The sequence below is a fragment of the Apium graveolens genome, chromosome 4 (genome assembly GCF_009905375.1).
Source record: "Apium graveolens cultivar Ventura chromosome 4, ASM990537v1, whole genome shotgun sequence".
Taxonomy (NCBI): domain Eukaryota; kingdom Viridiplantae; phylum Streptophyta; class Magnoliopsida; order Apiales; family Apiaceae; genus Apium; species Apium graveolens.
The window spans coordinates 175,849,833-175,874,941 of record NC_133650.1 but is presented as its reverse complement, the minus strand read 5'-3'; positions in this window follow the sequence as shown (position 1 = coordinate 175,874,941).

Genomic DNA, 25,109 nt, shown 5'->3' with positions numbered 1-25,109 from the left:
TTCGTGTTATCTGATTAGTTATCATCACCATTGCATGCTAAAGTTAAGAATAATGTCTTTGAATGAAGTATTTAATTAAGTTAGAATCCCATGTTTGTCTCATATAGTAAATAAACCCTTTATTCTCTTAGTTATTGTATGTTAGTTAATATCTTAGTTATAAAAAAAACCAAATTGTTATTCATCTTAGCATTATATACTAACCATACCATTGTTGCATAAGTGCATAAGTCTTAAAGTTAACCAAAAGAGTCTCTGTGGGAATGAATTAAAAATAATTCTATATTACTTGCAAACGCGTATACTTACGGGTATTATTAGCGCGTGTTTTCGTCCTAACAAGTTTTTGGCACCGCTGTTGGGGACTCGGTGTTAATTTTTAGTTTATGTGTTTGTCATCAGTGGTCGTTAAATTTCATTGACTCGGACATTATTAATTACTTGTTTCCTTGTCATGTTTCAGGTACTTTAGCGAGCGTTTATGCATATGCGTTCTCGGTCTCGCAAGAGAACACTGGATCAAGCTGAGGAAGAAGTTGTAGAAGGTCAGGAAGAGTTTGAAATAGAAGTCGAGAAAGTTGAGGAAGAAGAACTAGTTGTGATGGGAGATCAAGCAGCGAATCTGAAGGCTTTGATGGACTATTCTCAGCCTAAGATCAATGATATTCAGTCTAGCATTATCAGACCAGCCATTTCGCCTAACACCTTGGAGATTAAGTCGAGCACGATTCAAATGATAAATAATTTAGTTCAATTTGGGGGTTCTCCTTTAGAAGATCCCAACATGCACATCAGGGATTTCATCGAGATATGCGACACTTTCAAGTTCAATGGAGTGTCTGAAGATTCTATTAAGCTGAGACTTTTCCCATTCTCTCTAAGGGATAAAGCTAAGTGTTGGTTACTGTTAGTCACTAAACACGCGCTAAAATACACGCAAGTATACGCATTCACAAGTATTATAAGATATAAATCAGATTCATTCCCACAGAGACTGGTTTTAGTTAATTTAAGAATATGTATCTATGCAACAATGATATGGTTATTATCCAATGCTAAGGCTATTAACAAATTTGGATTGTTTTTAACTAACTTAAGCTAACAATTATAACTAAGAGAATAAGAATTATTTAATTAATATATATGACAAACATGGGATTCTAACTTCATTAAATACTTCATTCAATAGCCTTTTCGTTCTTAATCTTAGCATGTAATGGTGATGACACTAATCAGATAACATGAAACTGATAAACACCAACTTTCGTTGGACGAATACCATACTACCAGACATCCACAAAAGAGATAGAAGCTGAATATACACCAATTATATTGAGACCCTATATGTCTATAGAATTTGACAATATAATGGTTTAATGCACAAGTTATCTATCATGATTACATAGGGCAAGTAAGATGGTTAAAATTACCTACGAATCATGCATAACAATAATACATGAACCTATGATAGCATGACAAGTTCTAAACCCGTAAATTCACTTTCACTTCATTAAGAATTAACACACTATCTTATAAGTTCGTGATGCTCATAAGACGAATGTAACACCCCAAATCCGGGGTCAAGATTTGGTGTCACTAAACAATCCTTACATAGAATAAAGAAATAAATAAATAACCCCTTGAATCCGGATCGTTTACAGGTTATGGTATGAAACAAGAATCTAATCTTCTACAACTTACAACAACTAAAATACAATTGTAAATACCTCTGAACTAATGCTCGAATCATATTCTTCTAACTTCTTCAACCTCTCGCAGCGGAGATTTCTCGAACTTCTGCTGTCTATCTAAGCTATTCATTTTTATCCTTATCCGTTTCTGGTAGAAATAAGAATTGACAAAGCAAGAGTGAGCCAAAAATGCCCAGCAAGTATATAATTTGAGTTTTAAACATTAATTTCAAAGAAAACTTCCAGACAAAATCTCTGAAATATTTTGAAGGACGAAACACGAAATCATTTAAAGGATATACTTTATCAACTTAAAATCAATTTGATTTGCATTGCTATAAATCACATAGGACATAATGACATTTTTGTAAGAGCTTTAGAGATCGCGTGTTTTCAAAATAGCTTCTGGTATCATTTCATAATTGAGAAATGGATGCAATAACTATTCATAAAACGACGTTCAAGAAATTCCTAACTATTCAGTATCCATCATTATCGACTAAGTTTCCATAGACTTAGCCTGCTAAACCAGCCTGATAAGGATGGGTTGAATAATTAAGAAGATCTCAATTCATTCAAGATCCTAACTATCACTGAGCAACTAATGCTGCAGCAACAATCTGAACCTCGAATATATTTAGAAACATTGTAATTTCCCGAAACTGAGTGCTAAGAAAGAATAACTTTAAACCATAATCACATTTTATTTCAAGAGGGAATGCCATTAATGGTGAACAACACTAAATTGGACTGGACACTAGAAACCAACATATGCACTATAACCTGCTGATCAGTCAGGAGATAGTGCGGATCTATACCCAACTGCATAGACCCAACCAACATATGGGGCACCCAGGCAACTATGGCCTAATAATTAATGGTCTGGGTAAAACCCAGCCCGTATAGTAACAATCCAGCCCGTAAAGTATTTTGATATCAAATCATTTTGATTTCAAAACATCCCAAATTAGGGTTTGCAAATAACCTGAACGAATGGGTATTTGCTCAAGAGAGCAATTGAATTATAGGAACAAGAATAAATGAACAAGCATAATATGAGTAATTGCAGCGAAATGTAAAACATTTAACTATTCTGAACTTAGAATAGTAGCGAATAATATTTGCAGGATTTAAAAGAAATTCAAGAGTACTTGCAGTATTTTAAAAGAAAAATCAAGAATACTTGCCTCAATAAGCTTTAACCGTTATTACTGGTTGACTTTGGTTCGACTTAGATCGTTCGGCTTTATCATCCACCTACTATCCTATTCTTGATACGATCCCAACATTCAGACCCTTTGGTTGGAACTTCGTTGATCTCGACGTCTAATCACTAGATCGTTCCTAGTCCGATGTCACGTCTCGGGTCTTCCGTCTAAAACCTACAGGGTTGAAATACCCTAATTCAGATAATCGCTTAAGCTTACATCAAATCACTATTCTATTCAACCCGTACGATTTCATAACCGAATTCATATTTATATGTATTATCGAAATACATATAGCAATTACGGTTCACATCTTCGAAAATCGGTTCGGTATTTAATTTCGGAAAATATGTATGTTTGTCGTTTTGAAAAATAGGGTAATCGATTATTCACAAAATATCTTGTCACATCACGCAAGTCAGTTTTATAAAGTTCAATTATATCCTTGTTCGACGTCTCCGACAATTACAGGTTACGTTTCCGTATTTTCAGAATTAATTTTCCCGAAAATCGGGCAGCGTTTCCTCTACTTATCGGCCTGCCCGTCGAATCATTTCGACGTCAAATCACAATACAACAATCAATCTAATCCATCATTCGCAATCCCAATCACCAATATAATTCGATTATCAACTATTTTTATTCATTTTGAAATTTATTTTACAAACTAGTATTTTTATTCGTTTTCGTTTCATAATTATTATCACGAACTAATTTATTTAGTAAATAAATGTAGGATTCAGATAAAAATCATCATTGCCCACCGTCGGCTCGCCGAGGCTCATCCCCGATGACGGTAAAATTCACGAGTTTCCGTTTATAACGGACTTCCGAGACGAATTCCACCGATTAAATATGATTTTCCCCGCACGAAAAATATATTTGTTTCATTAAGATAGTCAATTATTTTTCTGCAGAAAATAGTAAAAGTTCAATCAGAAAATAGAATAAAACAATCCGAATAAAACACAGGAACCAGCGAACGCGCCTCACGGCCACCTCCCACAACACACACATGGTGCTTCGCACACACACAACACACAACACTCACACACACAGTGACACACACACAATTCAGCACACAAAATAACACATGTATATATCCGAATAAAAAGCCGAACAGAACCACGGGCAACACACGCGCCAAATAACAATCGCACGCGCCGCCACACCTCTCGGAAATTTCCGAGAGGCGGCAACTCCAGGCAATAGAACCAAGCCGACACAATACATACACGTATATACATATATATCAGCAAAATCAGTCATCACGGAATCGAGAGAAATCAATCGGACACAAGTAACGATCGGAAAAAGAGGGGAGACCGGCGGACTTACCAAACCCGGCGAAATAGAGGGGTGAAGAGAAGGGAAGCAGAGGAAAAATTGTGAGAGATGTAGAGATATAATCTGAGAGACTATAGAGAGAGAGTTCGAGGGAGAGGTCGAGAGGGAGAGATTGAGCGAGAGAGAGGATCGGGAGAGACAAGAGAGATTTTGAGGAGAGAATTAGAGAGAGAGGCCTGGGCCGAAGAGATAAAAGAAAACGGGTTGGACCCGATTTAAACCTGTGCCCCTTTTTCTCTCGTTTTATTTTAGTATTTTATTACGATAGTTCCGATTTCAGACACCGAAATTTCAAAATTTAATGAGCTTTTAACAGGTAAAATCACTTAAAGATTCTCAGAAATAATTTTTAAAATCTCGAAATATTTAGAGGTTATCAAAATAAAGTTTTTAGAATTTCTAGATCATTTTTGAAACGCAAATCAGACCCGCATTTAATCATTTAACAAATACACATGTGGTTAAATAAAAGCCAGAAAATTTCCAAAGAATTTTAAAATTCTCGAAATATTTAAAAGTTAATAAAAAAAATTTCATGATTTTTGAAATATCTTGGAATTAAATATTGATTTTATAATTAAATGGAGTCAGAAAATCATTTAAAATTAAATAATTAATAAAATATTGATTTCTAAATTTTATAAACTCCTAAAAATAATAAATAAAATTATAAAACAACAAAAATAATTTTAGGAGCAATTTTAGCATTTATAAGAATAAATATTCAATAAAATTATTTAAAAAAATGAATTAAATTCATACAACTCGATAATTAATCATAAAATTAACCTTTGCATCGAACAAATCACAAACAATAAATAATACACATCACATAGATGACCGAATCATCACACATTCGATTTGTTTAATAAATCGATAATTACATTTACCTTTTGGATCCGAAAATAGGTTACTTAGCCGCTAAGTAACTGAAAAGACGATACGATTCTAATACCAAAATTATCTATATTTAATTCTGGATAATTAAAAATTAAAATATCTTCATTTTTATCAGAAATAAACATCCAAATATTAATATCAATTATCAAATAATTCACCAAAATTCACATAAAATCATATAATAATTATTTATTGATAAAAATAAATACATAATATTTCCCAGGCATTACATCCTTCCCCCCTTAAAAGGATTCTGTCCTCAGAATCATGCTAAAGAACAGACACTGATACATTTCGAGTATCTACTTAAAATTTCTCAGGACTCACTACTTTATCACGTTTTAATGGTCTCCTGCCGTCATCAAATTTATCAGTTGCTCATGCAACCCCTAACTCAATATTTTATTTCTCACCTTGAGAGCTAAATTATTCTTCATAGTCCTACACACATGAATATCTTATGAACTCGTTACACATGTGACAACAAGACCAACTCATTCACAATCGTTCTGTCTATCTCACTATTTTGAAAGACTAACTTAATTTACACTAACCTTATTTTCTTTCCAATTCTAATAGTTCCTGTTCATGAAATTTCTATTTTCACTGACTGCTCTTCTCTACTTACCATGTCTCTTTCTGTTCGGTTAAATTGACCTATGACCATTTTCAATCGTATTCAACAATCTTTAATCGGTTTCTTGCATTTCCTATCCGTCTGTACCCGATGTCCTGAGTTCATGCCGTCTGATGCTTCGAATTATTCTACATCTATTCAAAAGTTAAAAAGAAAAATCTCGGCAATTGCATCTACTCACCATTTGGTAGCATATTTATATTTCTTTTCAATCACTATCAAGTAGCTTCATCAAGCGAGAATCCCCTAATATCTGAAAGAAAGTACATTAATTGGGAACGGAATGAATTAGAATTTTGTTCAAAATCTGGTCTCTTGGTACTAATACTCATTTTGTTGTCCTATCAAATTAGATATCAATACGAACTTTGATGCTCACATCGTTCCATACTGAAGTCAACATCAATCATCTGCATTAATACCACCTTTGATATTCAACAACAAAGTAAGTATCAGCATAACCCAGAAGACGGATCAAAATCTATTCTTCAATTCCTAACTTTTCCAATTCTTTTAACCATTTCCCAACAATCTTAATGATATTCACTTTTTTCTTTCTATTTGAACATCTGTTCCTAAATGGACTTTTCCTGCTGGGTAGTTAACCACACCCTGGAGTTCATAATCAATTATATCCAGAATTCATATCTTTGAAGCTAAGAATGCAACTTCTATTTTCCAGCTCTTCGCAAGCATATCTTCAGGCGTTCAACTTGGTCTTCCTTAGTCCTTGAATTAGCGAGGATGTTATCAATAAATACGATCATTCTATCTCAATACTCCTGGTATATTGTGTTCACTTAACCTTCAAACTTACAATTTCTGATAATCGACGCGTAACCTCATATATCTATTTTCTTTTTCCATAACCACTTTTGTGCTTAGAGAAAAATACTTTTTATTTCTTTATCTTTACATTTCACATTTCTGAGGTTTTTCTTCACTTATTATTTCATCCATATTGAGTTAGATGATATGGGGCTTTTGTCACCAGCTTGACTCTGTGCAGTAATCGACGAGAAATCCTCACCTCATTCTTTGAGGTAATCTTGATAGAGCATTCATTTGAACCTCCGGGATTTCACTTTAATTCTAAAGAATTCCATTTTGAGATTCATTGCAACGTTCTTCTTTAGCAGTTCGCCATCAATACCTTGGTTTAATCATTCCTATTTACACGTATTCCTTGAATGAAATTCCCATCCTCAATTATCAACATTTCACTTCATACTTCAATCAATTCTGGCCCAACTGACGTTCATACCTTGCGTACATCCTGGATTATTTTATAAAATTTCTTTATCATCCTTTTGATTCCACTTCTTGTGTTCATTAGTTCTTCATTCTCATTATTCATTATCTTTTCCATACATAACGAATTTTTTTTAGTAATATTACTCTGTTTATTATTGGATAGGTCATTTCTGGAGTTCACACTGGAATGAAGGCTTTTATTTGTACTATTTAAATTCTTACTAACAGAATTATCGAATTTCCTCGGTAGCTATTTTCTTAGTCTTGCTTGACGTGTCACAGATCGTGCGTTTGACTTCTCTTCACTGACCATCATCTTTTTTTCCTGAGTTCACATGCGGACTTCATCAATCTTCGTCTTTCATTGGGTGCTTGAATTTGCGAACTTTCCGTTATTTTGCAGCAACTTTCATTCAATCGCCATTCAAAAGAAGCGTACCTTCAAATCTTCCATTAATTTGTCATTCAATATGGGTATACACCCAAGTCCATCCTGGAACGCTATTGCAGATGATATAATCCCTCTTCTTTATCTTGAACCTTCAGTTCTTAAAAGAATTCTTATTACTAGCATGTACCGGTAATTTCATGTTCCTCTTATTCATCGAAAAGAGCGTATTCTTCTGGATCAACCTTGCACCTAATTACAGTAACATCACACTAATTGAGCTAGGCCTTTTAATTTACGTTAATGCCATTACTTTCCAAATTTCTTATTGCTTTGATTTCGGAGCTGGAAATCATGTTAGAGCTTGACTCAATCTAATTGGAATCGATGTCCATTTAACTAACCATTAGTTGGCAAAGTGGATCAATCAACTCCTTTAAATGATCACTTAAACCAAGTGCTGACTAGCTAACTAGAATCAAAGACCAATTACATAAAGTCAGTTTGGTCATAACAACTTTCTCAAGAACCGAGATTGCAATTATCTGGAATGTTGAGGAGAATGACAATATACTTCTTTGTTCTTAACTATAGGGTAATTTCTGAAAATTTGGGCAGTACTTCCCCTACATCATTGACTACCAATCGGACTCAAGCCGACACCATCAATCAACCAAGTCATCCACAATCATATACGTCCACTTCCATCAACCAAATCATCAATTCCCACAATTCACCTTTGATCAACATCTAACTAGTATAGCATATCTCTTTTTAATTGGGATTGGATCTGAAACCCACAATGATTAATATAACCATACCTTTCTCAATTCTTTGTAGAATATTACGAATTGTCCTTAATGAATTTAAGGTTTGATTTCATGATTCTATTAATTTATTTCTGACCATTATTAATCGGTTTATCTTTTAATAACTGCGCATGGTCTTCATTATTACCGTCACAATCTCGTAAAAACTCAACCGTTAGATTATTATTTCTTGAAAAATTTCACAATCGAGTCACCATTGCTTCATCTCTATTTATGGCTTCGCATCGAACTTCCATTACTGACCCGGGTATGAGCATTGGATTCATCATCACTTATTTACGCAAATTAGAAAATTTTACAATTTCTTGAAGAACACGTTCGAAGTTTGATTACATTTAAGATTTCTTCCATCTTGAGTCTTCACGAACAGTATCTTCCAGCGACGAAGGGATGTTTCACACGGTAATTGCATGTCTGAGTCATTGTTCAGAATTTCCTTGATCTTTGATCGTCGTCCCGATACTCGTTTGCTCCGTTTGAAGCACACAACTTTACTTCCTTATTTCGTAACTGATCCAATTATTACAGTTAACTAACGATTCATTTCTCATCACAATCTTCCAATTCGAAGTGCATCACGTTAACGTAATCTATCATACTGATGAGATCCTTGTAACACGTACAATTTCCAGATTTGATGTCCTTGCCACGACCACGTTGTCGGTGTATTCATTCTTCTTTGCTCGCAAATGTCCCCCCATTTATCGATTTACAGTCGTATTCTCTTTCGACACGTACTTCTACCTATCGCACGGGATTATTCTATTTCTTTTTTAATCGTCAGAGAACAGACTCAATGCAAGAGGAGAGTTTGTGAATATGATTTGGATTGAAAATTGAATAAGAAATAACAATGACACAGACGATTGGGAGAACTGGTAAATCAGAAAATTGAAAGAAGAAAAATGAGTGAAGAATGAGACAACCATATTCGTACTCAAGATGGCCAGTCTTTCATACTATATGGCATACAGCACATGATTAGGTGGCGTCCCACCCGACTCTTCGTCATTTCGACAAAGCGTCATATCATAACACTGTTGTCTCAATTAGGAATCAAGAATTTGAGAAAAGCAATAATTCAGAAGGGATACAAGAATGTTCTTTCATTTCCGCCTCATATGATTTATCAACAGAAGAAGCTCATACATATTCAAATTCGAGAAGAACATATGTTATCATACTAGAAGAAAGAATGTCAATGCTGATCACCTTTCACGCTTCACTTACGTGTGCCTTCAGGATCGTGCGGATACAGGTTCACGATTCAAGTCACATCACTGCTTCGAAATGCTTCCTGGAAATGCCATCACACCAAATGCTTCAATAATTTAATCTTAATCGCGTTATTCCGAAGTTAAAATCACGGCTTTAGATTTCATCTATGTCGTGTAAAATACCCATTGATCACGTAATGCCTCTATTTCATTGATAGAAATACGATTCTTCTCCAATCATCTAGAAGATTCGGCCATTTCCTTCAATCATCCTCCGTCCATTCGAATCACGAATCTCGTTAAATTTTATTAATCTTATAAAGTGGGGAAAAAATATTTTAATACGTTGATTCAATTATTGATTTTATTAAACAACGTTTACTTTCATTTTTCACAGCAACCTTAAACCTTCTTCCTGCTGATGGGTCTACTTGGCCCTTTGAATAACAATACTAAGTCTAATTTCATTCTTCTTTTTAGATCATTTTCTCTTTATAATAACAAGAACATAAGTAGTAGTTTGACAACCAATTTGTAAAACTCATTTCATGCAAAAATCTTCTGAAAGTTGATTAAGAAAATCTTTTCCGAAATCTCATTTTAAAGTTTTGGAAATCAAATATTTGGTCGTCATTACTATATACATTACTTGTTATTTTTATGGTTTAACAATGAAATGTCTAATTAAATAATGTCCATATAAGGGTCTCTTCACTTTGATACCTCTTCTATATTTCCTCGGATTCAGCTCGCACAGATTAATCGCCGAAACTTCATTCACCGTCGTAAATCATCTTATTCGCAATTCTATCACAACGCTGACATGTAGTAATATCTTTGACATTCTTGTCATCGTCCTTGATGTTATGCTTACAACCACGCATGTGATTCGATGTTCTGTATGTAGATAGGGTCGTACCTTCTTGATGGTCTTACCTATATCTAGGAAGGTAGATATCATTCCACGCGCTGCTTCCAATAAGTGATAGGATCCTTCTCACCACGGCGGTGCCTTCGAAACATGCAACGTTGGTTCTTCATCAGCTTCCATCAACTGGTTGCTCTCGACGTGGAACTCATCCTAATACCTAATTCTAAGTTAAATCGTAACTTCTCTTACACAATTCTCACAAGAATCGATCGCATATTCTTCAAAACCACGTGAAAAGTAGGGTAACATACCCCGTCTCCAACGATCCGTCGATTCCTCATTATTGTATAATCTGAGAACTCAATATACCTAAAATGTTATGATATTCGCCTTACACTTTCTCAACGATCCTATCTTAGCAACTCCAGATCGGATCCGCTAACCCTAATTCGCACTCAACTCAACTTAACCTGAGTATGCCTAGGGTCTTTCCTATCCTGTACGACCTATCATTCCTATCTTACTCTAACCTATTCTTATTTCAGTGACCAATAACCTGCAGCTCTGATACCAACTGTAACACCCCAAATCCGGGGTCAAGATTTGGTGTCACTAAACAATCCTTACATAGAATAAAGAAATAAATAAATAACCCCTTGAATCCGGATCGTTTACAGGTTATGGTATGAAACAAGAATCTAATCTTCTACAACTTACAACAACTAAAATACAATTGTAAATACCTCTGAACTAATGCTCAAATCATATTCTTCTAACTTCTTCAACCTCTCGCAGCGGAGATTTCTCGAACTTCTGCTGTCTATCTAAGCTATTCATTTTTATCCTTATCCGTTTCTGGCAGAAATAAGAATTGACAAAGCAAGAGTGAGCCAAAAATGCCCAGCAAGTATATAATTTGAGTTTTAAACATTAATTTCAAAGAAAACTTCCAGACAAAATCTCTGAAATATTTTGAAGGATGAAACACGAAATCATTTAAAGGATATACTTTGTCAACTTAAAATCAATTTGATTTGCATTGCTATAAATCACATAGGACATAATGACATTTTTGTAAGAGCTTTAGAGATAGCGTGTTTTCAAAATAGCTTCTGGTATCATTTCATAATTGAGCAATGGATGCAATAACTATTCATAAAACGACGTTCAAGAAATTCCTAACTATTCAGTATCCATCATTATCGACTAAGTTTCCATAGACTTAGCCTGCTAAACCAGCCTGATAAGGACGGGTTGAATAATTAAGAAGATCTCAATTCATTCAAGATCCTAACTATCACTGAGCAACTAATGCTGCAGCAACAATCTGAACCTCGAATATATTAAGAAACATTGTAATTTCCCGAAACTGAGTGCTAAGAAAGAATAACTTTAAACCATAATCACATTTTATTTCAAGTGGGAATGCCATTAATGGTGAACAACAATAAATTGGACTGGACACTAGAAACCAACATATGCACTATAACCTGCTGATCAGTCAAGAGATAGTGCGGATCTATACCCAACTGCATAGACCCAACCAACATATGGGGCACCCAGGCAACTATGGCCTAATAATTAATGGTCTGGGTAAAACCCTGCCCGTATAGTAACAATCCAGCCCGTAGAGTATTTTGATATCAAATCATTTTGATTTCAAAACATCCCAAATTAGGGTTTGCAAATAACCTGAACGAATGGGTATTTGCTCAAGAGAGCAATTGAATTATAGGAACAAGAATAAATGAACAAGCATAATATGAGTAATTGTAACGAAATGTAAAACATTTACCTATTCTGAACTTAGAATAGTAGCGAATAATATTTGCAGTATTTAAAAGAAATTCAAGAGTACTTGCAGTATTTTAAAAGAAAAATCCAGAATACTTGCCTCAATAAGCTTTAACCGTTATTACTGGTTGACTTTGGTTCGACTTAGATCGTTCGGCTTTATCATCCACCTACTATCCTATTCTCGATACGATCCCAACATTCAGACCCTTTGGTTGGAACTTCGTTGATCTCGACGTCTAATCACTAGATCGTTCCTAGTCCGATGTCACGTCTCGGGTCTTCCGTCTAAAACCTACAGGGTTGAAATACCCTAATTCAGATAATCGCTTAAGCTTACATCAAATCACTATTCTATTCAACCCGTACGATTTCATAACCGAATTCATATTTATATGTATTATCGAAATACATATAGCAATTACGGTTCACATCTTCGAAAATCGGTTCGGTATTTAATTTCGGAAAATACGTATGTTTGTCGTTTTGAAAAATAGGGTAATCGATTATTCACAAAATATCTTGTCACATCACGCAAGTCAGTTTTATAAAGTTCAATTATATCCTTGTTCGATGTCTCCGACAATTACAGATTACGTTTCCGTATTTTCAGAATTAATTTTCCCGAAAATCGGGCAGCGTTTCCTCTACTTATCGGCCTGCCCGTCGAATCATTTCGACGTCAAATCACAATACAACAATCAATCTAATCCATCATTCGCAATCCCAATCACCAATATAATTCGATTATCAACTATTTTTATTCATTTTGAAATTTATTTTACAAACTAGTATTTTTATTCATTTTCGTTTCATAATTATTATCACGAACTAATTTATTTAGTAAATAAATGTAGGACTCAGATAAAAATCATCATTGCCCACCGTCGGCTCGCCGAGGCTCATCGCCGACGGCGGTAAAATTCGCGGGTTTCCGTTTATAACGGACTTCCGACACGAATTCCACCGATTAAATCTGATTTTCCCCGCACGAAAAATATATTTGTTTCATTAAGATAGTCAATTATTTTTCTGCAGAAAATAGTAAAAGTTCAATCAGAAAATAGAATAAAATAATCCGAATAAAATACAGGAACCAGCGCACGCGCCTCACGGCCACCTCCCACAACACACACATGGTGCTTCGCACACACACAACACACAGCACTCACACACACACAATTCAGCACACAAAATAACACATGTATATATCTGAATAAAAAGCCGAACAGAACCACGGGCAACACATGCGCCAAATAACAATCGCACGCGCCGCCACACCTCTCGGAAATTTCCGAGAGGCGGCAATGCCAGGCAATAGAACCAAGCCGACACAATACATACACGTATATACATATATATCAGCAAAATCAGTCATCATGGAATCGAGGGAAATCAATCGGACACAAGTAACGATCGGAAAAAGAGGGGAGACCGGCGGACTTACCAAACCCGGCGAAACAGAGGGGTGAAGAGAAGGGAAGCAGAGGAAAAATTGTGAGAGATGTAGAGATATAATCTGAGAGACTATAGAGAGAGAGTTCGAGGGAGAGGTCGAGAGGGAGAGATTGAGCGAGAGAGAGAGAGGATCGGGAGAGACAAGAGAGATTTTGAGGAGAGAATTAGAGAGAGAGGCCTGGGCCGAAGAGATAAAAGAAAACGGGTTGGACCCGATTTAACCCTGTGCCCCTTTTTCTCTCGTTTTATTTTAGTATTTTATTATGATAGTTCCGATTTCAGACACCGAAATTTCAAAATTTAATGAGCGTTTAACAGGTAAAATCACTTCAAGATTCTCAGAAATAATTTTTAAAATCTCGAAATATTTAGAGGTTATCAAAATAAAGTTTTTAGAATTTCTAGATCATTTTTGAAACGCAAATCAGACCCGTATTTAATCATTTAACAAATACACATGTGGTTAAATAAATGCCAGAAAATTTCCAAAGAATTTTAAAATTCTCGAAATATTTAAAAGTTAATAAAAATAAAATTTTCATGATTTTTGAAATATCTTGGAATTAAATATTGATTTTATAATTAAATGGAGTCATAAAATCATTTAAAATTAAATAATAAATAAAATATTGATTTCTAAATTTTATGAACTCCTAAAAATAATAAATAAAATTATAAAACAACAAAAATAATTTTAGGAGCAATTTTAGCATTTATAAGAATAAATATTCAATAAAATTATTTAAAAAAATGAATTAAATTCATACAACTCGATAATTAATCATAAAATTAACCTTTGCATCGAATAAATCACAAACAATAAATAATACACATCACATAGATGACCGAATCATCACACATTCGATTTGTTTAATAAATCGATAATTACATTTACCTTTTGGATCCGAAAATAGGTTACTTAGCCGCTAAGTAACTGAAAAGACGATACGATTCTAATACCAAAATTATCTATATTTAATTCTGGATAATTAAAAATTAAAATATCTTCATTTTTATTAGAAATAAACATCCAAATATTAATATCAATTATCAAATAATTCACCAAAATTCACATAAAATCATATAATAATTATTTATTGATAAAAATAAATACATAATATTTCCCAGGCGTTACAACGAATATGCACAACCAATACTAGGATATTATACAATCACCACACATTAAGGCATCGAAATAAATCAACTAAAGAAATCCATAAATAACTCCGTTAGAACACCACGATAACGATTATCCCATGATCGGACTCATCATCAACGTGGGTTCTGATGAAAACGTGGTATAATAAACGTAGTCTTTATAAACGAATAATAAAAAAAGTACAAAACAAGAATATAGGTTCAAGAATAAGAAAACTAGCATCCAACGTTAGAACTTAAACAAAGAATCACAAGTTAAAACTAGATCTTCTTCGCCTTGGTTGAATTGTGCTAAAACGGTCTTCTTACGCCTTCTTCTTGTACTCTCGTATGTCTCTCTCTAAAAAATAAGCTTATTTATGTATATATAGCAGCCCCATGCAGAGTAGAAGTCTTATGGATTAAAAGTCCAATAGAATCAGAATTATTTTTCCTCGAACTGGCACGGGCGCGCGCCACCAGCGCGGGCGCGCTGAGCTTTTGGACTTTGGGAGCGGGTGCGCGCTATCACAGCGCGGGTGCACTGACCTCCTGATGAAAATTCTGACTTCTTCTTTTTCCTTGCTAATTTGAGCCGCCTTTCCAAGAGCTTTTATTCCAACACCACCTTAACACCAAATTAACACCAAAATAATGCTAATTTACCTGATTACCTGGATAACGCCTGAAAATGCAAAAACACTAGAAAACACATTAAAACACCAACAACTTGAGTATAAATACACCAATTCAAAGCTTTACGGAGCGTATTAAAGTGTCATAAATGTCACTCAACATACCCCTAAACTTGAATCGATGCTTGTTCTCAAGCATAAACAGACTCAAAGAATAAGAAATAAAAATGCATAAATGCAACTAAATGAATGCAACGATCCCCATAGAATAACTAAACTAATCAACAAGCAACATCTCAACAAATGCAGTTATTCGCATAAAGATCAATCAAACCTCAAAAATCAATCAACAAACTAGAGACGTGCGTGTGTGCAATTGCTTACAGATATATTATCGCAACTAGATCAATAATCATGACTCACTACTCATCAAAGCAATGACAAGGTTATAAATAGAATAAAAGTTAGACTCAAAGTAACTTATAACACTTCAATTCTTATATCGGAGTTTACATGGATTCACGCTTTTATTCACAACAAAACAACACAAATATGCTTATTTGGTCGTGCAATGAGTGAGGTCCACAAAAGACTTATACAATAGTATCCATGTAGCGAGCGTTAGGTTAGCGGATCCCAGACTATAAAAGCCTTAGGTCACTAGGCACAAAGTCCCCTAAGAACTTAATAACTCGAGTACTAAAGAGCCCACTCGTGATCAATTATACATAACACTTAAATATATTTTTTTCCTTTTCTTCTTTTTTTCTCTTTTCTTTCCTTTTTTTAACAAATTTCTGAACGAGTGCGTTTCGCTCCATCTCGCTCAACCCCAGACTACTCATATAAATATGAGCTGTGTAATAACCCCAAATTTTGGAATTTTTGAAACCCTTATGAATAGTGATTTTGCAGATTATGCTGAATGAGAAAACTTTTCATGCCACACTATGTAGGGGTTCTTTGATTGATATTCTGAGATTTTATTAGTACTCTATATGGTATATAAGTGTATGTAAAGGTCGTCATAATCCAATTCCGAACACTTTGATTTTTCCCGAAAATCCACTAGATACGGAAAGAATTGAGTATAAGGTAACAGGATAAAAAGGATTTAAAATAAAGGATTATAAGAGAGGATCATAAAAGGATTATAATGTAATGAGAAAGGTTAAGGAAACCCAGGTAATAAGATCCCGGGTATGATCCCCCAAACGAGAAACGAGAAACGAGAACGAAAGTTAAGCGAACCGTATAACAGATCAGCGGTCATTAGGAAAACAATTAAGAGTTAATCAAGGAGGTTAGGGATGATGAGGTCATCCAACCAATAAGGAGAGGGCAAGTAAGAGATGATGACACAATAAGGTGATGCAAGCATGATATAGGGAGGGAGGAGGTGTGGTTGGTTTATAACTACACAAATATAAGGTTAATAAGGTAATTAACCAAAATCAAAACAAAAACAACCATGGCAAATCAAAACAAATCACAAAAACACAAAAATCTCTCTTTCTTCCAAGCTTGCTCTCGACTTTTCCCCATTTTCAAGAAGAAGAATTTCAAAATTCAAGTTCCAAGCTTCCTTAATTGGTAAGATAATTATCTAGTACTCCTTATGCATAGATATAGCTATTCCATGAGTTTAAGCTTCAAATTCCTTCACAATCTCTTCCAATAATTCAAGGAAGAAGATGGTGAATAGTAACTTTCAAAGAAATAACTTTAGTTTCTTGAATTTTTATGAAAGTTTAAGGTTATACAAGCAAGGATCAAGGTTCTTTAGGCATTCAAAGCTCTTGTGTTGTGTTAAGAAGCTTCAAGAAGGTATAAACTCCAAACCCTAGCTTTAGTTTTGAGTATTTAGGAATGGTTATGATTGATATAGTATATGTAAAGCATGAAGCTTGTTTGTTTAGAGTTTGGGTTGGAGTGGTAGTGAAATGAATGTTGAATCTTGTTGATTTGTTAAAGGAATTAAGTATAGTTTAAATTCATGATGAGAATAACATAAATTAGAAGAACTTGAGGTGTTGGGACTATTGTAGTGTGTTTTGGAGGGATGTTGGTTGTATGAATGAATTGGGATTGATTGGTGGTCGATTTGAGATGGTATAAAATTGGGAAATCGCGTAAACATAGCCGTCGTAATGTCCGATTTACATTAGACTGCTTTTGTTCATAACATCAGAACCCTTGAAGTCACTGTTATGTTTTTACCAATTCCATGTTTAGATAGTTCATGTTACGAGCTTCGTTTTGATATGTAGTTCGTTTGATTCCGATGTACGGTTTAGGAGAAACGACCGTTTTAAGTAACGGTGTTTCGCGACCGAACCATTATCACTCGCCTTACTTTGAAACATAGGTTAAAGACCTTAAAGGACTAAATGGGAGTATGAATCATTTATGTAAAGTGTATGAGGCAGTTGGTAAGACACTCGCGAAAGAATTGCCTTAAAACCCTTAATGGTTAATTTATTAAAAATGGTGGAGTCGAGGATACTCGAGCGACTTAAGTGAAGCGTTAAGCGCAAAGCGAGCATTAGAGTCTAGAGTGGTTACAGTATAGATTCATAAGCGACTTTGGTTTAATTGCGACTTATATGTTGTTTATAGGTTGCCAGACTCGTCCCAGGCCTTTTATTACCCCCAGTCACTCAGGCAAGTTTTCTACCCGTATAAACTGTTGTTGTGATGTATATGTTTATATGCATGATCTTGTGATAAATGCATATTTGTTATTAGCAAATTCTTGCGATATATTGGAGCATGTGATATGGTATATATGCATGCCTGTTTCGTATTCTTGATTTATATATCTGTTGGTTCAAATTCTTATTAGTTGCATAATACCTATGCTAGAGATAAGCGGTATTTGAGTTTACCCTTTGTATAGAGGATCAAAAGGTGAACATATTTCTAAACCGGGAGTCGATGTTCCCGAGTATATTATATATATATATATATTAAATATATATATATATATGTTGATATAGTTTTCAAAACTACTAATCGAATAAGGTTTATTCGATAACTTTTATTTTATTAAATGAATATTATTTTGAATATTCATTCGAGGGCTTATGACTCAGTTTATATTATTTAATGAATATTATTTGAATATTCATTTGAGGATGTATGACTCCGTTTATTTTATTTAATGAATATTATTTATAATATTCATTCGAGGTATTATGACTCCGTTTATTATTTAATAATATTCTTTATTTTATCAAAGAATAACGTTTCGATAATCAAACTTATTTTCGATTATTCAAATAAAGATAGTACTTTCGTATAAGTATATCTTTTGTTATTTAATATTCATTTCAAGTATGAGTTTTAAAACTTCTACTTCGAATATTTTTAATAAGAATTATCTTTATGAGAATATTATTTAAATAATAATATTCAGATATTTCGAATATATCGGGACTGATTTATTTTAATAAATCAGCAGTACTCCAAACATTCTTAAAAATGTTTTTGAGTCTTCAGAATGATTCTTAAAGTTAGAGTGGGCCCCAAAATTCATTTTTATATTTAAGATCTTCCTTTCAAAGGGGATTTAAATACTCGCTCAAAACCTGGGGGATCCAGCTCTGTGGTGTATTTTACATTCGCAACGTGGTTGCTGTTTTGAGAAAACAAATGAATTGATTACTTACCCAACGTTCGGGAAGTAAGCCCATCTAATTGAGTCGGCATAAGCGACAGGTCGGGGTACGGTCTATCAAAGTGTAAGTGGCTGGGTGGTAGTCCATCAACGCGTAAGAGGCCGGGTGGCGGTCCAGCACAAGGTCCTTATGTGGCCAGGGTGATGACCGGTGGGGGATTCATCCATCTACTAGTAGAAAAGGTTACTTATTGGTATCTTTGCCTGATCAGCAAGATATCGGGTTTATGCCAAAATTCTTTTCCTTTCCAAATTTATGGAATATTGCAACTCTGTTCATACTTTACATGACAGAGGTTTTCAGGAAATGTATGGGAGATATATATGAATATATTTATATATCGGGACTTAATGAAGCATCTCGTAACTTCATTATTTATAATGAAATTTCAAGAATTGAATCTATTCAAGTCTTATCTTGTAGTCTCATCTGGGTGATGAACTTTTGAAACTGATTATAACTTGAACGGTGGTAGTTCAAGTAGTATTCGGATATAAGTATATTGGAGTATCTTGTAACTTCATCTTTTAAACTTATATCTAGTAAATGATTATCTTGTGCATGTCAAAGATTTTCAGAAAAACGTTGAGACAAGGTTAGATATATGAGATCACCTTGCAACGATATTTTTATACAGTTATAAACTGGAACTCTGTGTATATTATACACGTCAGAAGATTTCAAAGATTGTGAAAAGTATATATGTACATATACTGAATATTTTGCGACTTCATCGTATTAAGATATCAAACTTGGTTCATTTCTTTTGACCAAGACTTTCATGAGTACTATGAGAAGGCTCATATATTGTTAATCATTGTACATATTATTTTGGTGGGCTTGCTGCTCACCCTTGCTTTCTTCTTTCATCACACAACAACAGATAGAAAAGATGAACAGGACCAAGCTCCCGATTCGCAAGCGATTAGGAAACGTTCCGCAGTTTCCTATAGGCGTGGATGTCGCTGTAGCTGAGGTAGGAACTACCAATAGGCTAGGCTTTTAACTTTTGATGTACCAGACTTATGTATCTTTATCAATTGTAATAATGGCAAAGAAATGTAAATTTATTCAGAAACCCTTTTAAGGTGTATTGGCATATAATTGTGGAATAAAATGACTTGTGATTATTTTTTGGATATTTATCTCTGAGACTATAACTTGTGGTGTGTGTGTTTATTGTGGGGTCACAGTACAGAGTAGTTGATTATTTATTAAGATTGGGTGTTATTAAGGGAAATGGAACTCGTGACAACCCGGATCCCCGACCCCGGATTTGGGGGTGTTACAGAAATGGTATCAGAGCTAAGCGTTATAAACCTCAGAGATGATGTGACGTTAAGATAATAAGTTCACTAAGATAATAAGAACTCTTGCCAAGTTCATAGTCGGACTACCTAACGTAGTACTGACAGTTAAAACCCTTGTGGGAACCCTTATAAATATCGTGATAGTAACATAGTTCGTTCTCGTATAGGGAAGCGGGGCACCGAACCCTGAGGTTCAGGAGCATCAGCATGAGGATGTTTTATTACATGTTGGAGATCAAATTTTGAATCCGATAGAGTACCCTAATGAGGGACCGGATGAGATTCATATTGAGAATGTTGCGGTTGAGGATGTTATTCCGGAAAGGATTGTGGCTGAGGAGGATCTCATGGAGGATCCGGATGAGAATGAAGAGAGGACCGCTGAGGAATTGATGACCGTAGTCAGGGCGACTACCAGAGCAAGAATGGCCGCGAGGGTGGCACTAGAAGATGAAGAGTTACCAAGGGCACAAAGGTTAATGAGGGCAAAAGGAGTGGGGCCTTCCACGATACCAATTATACCAGTATCAGACCCTCTTCCAGAGGTTCCTGTAGACATCCATGAGGTTCCACCAATTCCTGTTCCATCCCTGGTACAGAGCCCAGCACCTACTGAGGAAATGCCACCTTTATCTCCTGCACCATTGTCACCTGATATCGTGCTTGGTTATCCGTTTGGATCTCCTGGGTCTGCGCCACCTGCACCCCATGGACTGCTAGATGCTACCACTCAGGCTTCTCTTATCGCCAATTATCATATGACATTGGGTGGCCTGTATGAGTCCCGTAATGTTAGGAGTGATCTGTTGGATCGACTTACTGCACCAAGAATTGAGGGCGGGGTACTTCCGGCAGGATTAGCTCATAGCATGGACAGGATTGAGGCTACCACCCGTGTTACAGCTAGAGGCCATCTTGAGGGTCAGATTGATCCAACTCTACTTGCAACTATCTTGGACCTCATCACCGCTTTAATGGAGCAGGTTAGGGATGTTGTGCGTGCCCGCATTTCTTGATCCATCATAGTGTGCAGAGTCTGAGCAATCTAACAAGAATTTCATGCAGCACCGCTTTTGGAGGATTAGCCTAAGTTATGGATGATTAGTTTTAATGACTAGATGATTATCTATGGTAGTACTTTTGGGATAGAAGTGATCAGATCAAATGATGTAATTCTCTTTAATGTGTTCAGTTGTTGTACCCTCGAACAAATGGTTATGTATATATTCATTAATTTCAGTTCAGATCAGTTTGTTTGTGATAAGATCACATTGTTAATTGCTCTATTAACACTTAAGAGAGTGTCATGAAGTTTATCGAACTTGAGAATTCATAATTTGCAATCGTGCAAGGACTGAACGAGGGAAAGACTTAAGCAAAGTAAGTAAGACAAATATCCAGAGATTCTCAAAAATTTTCCAACTAACATGCCCCCACAAGGAATAAGATTAGAGGCAAACCTTGAAGGTGATAATCAGGTAGGTCGCAATTAAGATATAAGGAACCCAAAATATACTAAAGTGGAAAATGAGGAGTTTAAATTAAAAGATGACCCCAATTATGGGGAGTAGGAAGAAATATTTAGACTGAGAAAACAGAAGTCGAGCGAGATCAGGAGACCCGAGACGGTACTCCTATACGGAAATTCATGGACCTGTCTAAACAGAACTTATACTTTTATTCCCAACCACCACCTTGAGGAAACAATACGGTGAGAAATTCTTTCAGGTTCTTTAAGTCGCTAAGCTCTTAGAGTTCCAAGGAACAAGCTGACCCAGTCGAGGCAAGAGCCTGGCTAAAGGAAATATAGGAATCATTTGAGATTCTAAATGATGGACGAATCACAAAAGACTATTTTGTCACTTACCTTCCTAAGAGATGGGCCACCACTGGTGAAAGACCAAGAAAGGCACGGAACCAGAGGTTAGAATAAACTGATTAAAGTTCAGTCAATTGTTTTCGGGAAAGTAATTCCCAAGGTTATGGAGATAGTGTAAAAGCTTTAGAGTCAGAACAAAGGCGGACGAGTATGATGAAATATGAAGCTAAGTTGTAAAAGTTGTTAAGATTCATTCTGATGACAAGAATCTCAGAACGATGTGATGCTTGAACTCAATGATTAGCGGGTTCATGAAATAATGATAAGAGAAAAGAAAATAAAAAGAAACTGAAGTGGAAAGGAATATAAAGGCAATAGAGTTTGAGGAATGATAAGGGAGTTGGGTATGAGGAAACCCTAAAGACTCGTAGTAATAGAAATAGAAAAGTATGTAATCGTCAGGATGAGGGTGATTCACCATGAGTTAAAGTTGATGATTGAAGGAATAAGAGATACATATATTTTATCCCCTGTAAGTTGGGAGGATTTGAGGAAACCTTGAGATAGTTCAAAGGATAAATAATGAGACGCAGATAGACTGAGGAGGCAAGGAAGTAAGAAATTAGGAAAATTGGATGAAGGAAGTGACCTTCAAGAATGTGAAGTGTAAGACCGGTGGCTTGATACCCAGAAAGGGAGACGCCAGGTATGAAAGATATCCCAACATTGAGGTGACTATTGAGATAAACAACAAAAGTAAATAAGGAATTATTAAGAAGAGGTTCGCATTAAACACGACCCATATCTTCCAGAACATCCTTGTTATCATTACCAAATTAGGCAAGAAAAGCGGATAACCGTTGTTATCTTTTGGAGGCCATATTGATTGACCTCATTTTGAATACATATGTTATTATGAAATTAGGCATATACTATCGAGGTGGGAATGATTGAATAAGACACCCTTATCAGGGATATATGACTTGATTGATCAATGGAAGGATGCATGTACCTTTTTAAAGGTGGAATTAAGGATAGAACATCGGTAACTTAAAACGAATCCTAGGGGAATGCATACAGGTTGGCATTTCACCCTTAATAGGGACAGCATGAGTTTTGACAAGTATGAATTGGAAAGGATCAAGGTAACAACAACCTTTGAAGATCAGTAAAGAAATTTTTCACAAGTACATAGACAATGGTTCTAGTATTAGTAAATGGTATTTTGATATGCCCTGTATCTAGGGAATACAGGAGGAACGATTCAAGGATAGCCTTAGAGGTTTTACAAGGAGAAAGGTAATATTCAAAATTTTCAAGAATAGAAATGTTGATAAAGGAAATATGACGTAATTATATTGATGCCAAGTGAGGCACGTGTTAAATCACGAGAAGGTATGGAGCGAACCAGTAATGGTCGAAATTGTTCAGGGCAATTAGGACTTAAGATAAAAGATGTTCTAATTATGATTGAGAGTCAGTCGTGACAGTGATTAACCTCTAAAGACTGAGGCAATAACTTATGGAAAAATGGTGATATTTTTTTTTTCTCATCAGATTTTAAGGAAAACATCTTCACATAAGCAGTGATTGAAATGAGTTAGAAAATTTATATGGAGGTGGTTAAGATGACATTGACTGTAAGGAAATTTTACTATCAGGAAAGGCCAAAGAGATGGCCGACACTTTAAAGGTAAGAGGATAATTATAGGCGCTTGTGCCAAAGGAATACGGTGATGATGGTTAAAACTATACAGGTTGTATTATGGTTTGGAAGATTGACATTCCTTTTGATGACTGTGCAATACTCAACCGTAATAGTAGTTGGTAAAGGTTTAATTCGTGTAATCGCCATAAGCGGGCTATCTATCTCAGAAGGTACTATCTTGAGAATAATCCAGGACCATATTTCAAAAAGGACTAAACAAACCCTTGAGTTAAGTCTTTTATGGAAGACATATGATTAAGAATGGTATTAACCTGCTATCGGTGCTTTGATTGAAACTCTTCTGCAATTTTATATGCTTCATGTCATGAAAGTACGTCAGAGTTTGGAATGTTCTTTATGAATTATGATTGGTGGTTATGTTAACTCCTTAGAAGTATTCTATACGACATGTATGGACTCCGCATAGTTAGATATTAAGATTTCATGGAAAGTGAATGACGACAGTAGGTCAGTGGTGGATCATAGTAATGCAGCAATGATTCTGCGAGTAATGAGCTGATTACAACCGTGAGAGTTGTATTGGAATGGATGTTGAGATTGAATACCACTAATCGGGACGTGGTAGTGTATAAGTTATCATTGATAGACTAATTAAGTAGAGTATCTACCTATTGAATATTTATTCCTTCTTATCAATAGAGAGTCGTATTATTATACGAGGAAGGTTACGATGCAAGCATAGAATTCTGATAACGATGATGTCTAGAATGAGATCCCAGATTCGATTTTCGATATCGAGGGAGTTTCAAAGATGATTGGGTATAAGCTCGAGGAAGAGCATGGGTCCATAGAATGATGGACGGAATAACAAAAATATTTAGGCATGTGAAATACGATGCTATAATACTTGATGTTGATATAAATACATATATGTTTTGTTCTCCTATGACAAACCTCTATAGTTCAGAGGTAGATTCCAAGCCAGATATTTTATGGCAATAAAAAAAATTTTTTTTTTTACGAATATACAATTCTCTTCAGTTAGTTCTTTTCTCTTCTTTTCATTTCATGTAAGCTGAGAAGAAAAACCCTTCCAGAAGGGGAGGTATTGCCGAATGACTATCTATCTGTGTGATAGAAGCCTAGTAGGATACCATCTATTATTTAATTGTTTGTCAAGTACTAAAGGCTGGCCACCTTCTGTACTAACTATGCAATAGAACAAGTGTTCATGATCATAGTGATCTCTCAACAAATTCCTTTA